The sequence below is a fragment of the Crocuta crocuta genome, unplaced genomic scaffold (genome assembly GCF_008692635.1).
Source record: "Crocuta crocuta isolate KB4526 unplaced genomic scaffold, BGI_CrCroc_1.0 scaffold2720, whole genome shotgun sequence".
Lineage (NCBI taxonomy): Eukaryota > Metazoa > Chordata > Mammalia > Carnivora > Hyaenidae > Crocuta > Crocuta crocuta.
Window position 1 is genome coordinate 26,364 of NW_027531055.1, and position 1,389 is coordinate 27,752.

The window sequence follows — 1,389 nt, forward strand, 5'->3', positions numbered from 1 at the left end:
AGCGGTGAGGGTTGGGGGGGGCAGCACGGGGGGGGGCCTGCAGGCGCCCCCAGCTGCCCTTTCTTGCACTGGGCTCCCTGTGGGCCCCCTTTGTCTCTTCCTTTTCAACCCGATCTACAGGCCTCTCCCTCCTCTGGGCTTTCCCAGTGGAAGAAAGGCCTGGGGGGGGGCAGGGGGTGCTGGCAGAGCCGGGGCCCTGTGCTGGCCACACCCGCAGCCTCTGCTGGGGCCCAGCCAGACGGGGCTGCGAGGAGGCTGAGCCATCTCCGGGGTTCCCACCCTTTCTGCTGTCGGGGTCCAGAGCTGAAAGAAAGACTCCTTTGCCAGGCCTGTGACACCAGACTCTCAGCCCAGGCGGCGTCCCAGCCCAATTGTTCCTGCGAGTGCCAGCCAGGCAGGACGCTGCCCAGACCCTGCCCCCATCAAAGGCCACCCTTTGGGCCCCCACCTCCCTGCCCCCAGTCACTGCCGCTTGCTCGGGGTGGTCTTGCCACACAGCTCCCTGCTGTTACATGGCTGGGATTCTTGGTGCCGGAATTCCTGTTTTGCCTAGGGCCCGGAGGGGGTGGCTCCTGGCCGGGGAAAGGGTGACGCTTGGCTAGGCCGGCACTCAGGGTCGTGGGGAGTCAAAGCACAGAGGCCGGGCTTTCATGGGGTTAAGGGCAGAGCTGAGGTCTAGGGCCGCCTGAGCACTTGCCTACCCCAGCCAGCCTCCAGGGACCTGCAGGCGGAAAACGGGGGCTGGGAGACCTTCTCCCTCATCTCCTTGCCCTGCCTCCTGCTCCCCTCCCCTCTCCCCTCCACAGGCCAGGCTCCCGGGCACCCCGCTCCCCGGGCAGAGGGGGCATCGGGGATGGACCAGGCCCTGAGCCGGGAGACCGGGCCTGGCCCACAAGAGCTGAGTTCTTGTTTCTCCGCTCGCTGTGCGCGTGACCACCCTGCCCCTACTCTGCCTGCGCCCTCACCTGCACCCTGGTGCTCCGGCTGTGTGGGTGGGGCTGGCCTCATGTTGCTTGGCTTCTCCAGCTTCGAGCCCTCAGCACCTTAAAGGGCACGCCCAGCGTGGTCAGTTTGATGTCCCCAGGGCCTGACTGGACCCCTACAGCTACGCGCCGCTCGCCTAGGGCTGGGTCAGCACCGCGCGCGGCCGGGACCCAGCGGGGAAGCGCATCGTCGCCAGCGGTGCCGGCTTCCTTCAGGGCCAGGCCGGGGCGCAGCCGGGCGCCGGGGAGCCTCCGGGTCCTGCCGGGGAGGGCGCGGGGGTCAGGGCCGCGTCAGACGGGGCGAGTCTTGGCACTGGGCGGACAGGAAGCGGGCGCGACAGCCTCAACCCGGGGCGCTGGGAGCGGCTGCGGGTGATTCAGCTGCGACTTCTCCCACCTGCCCTCG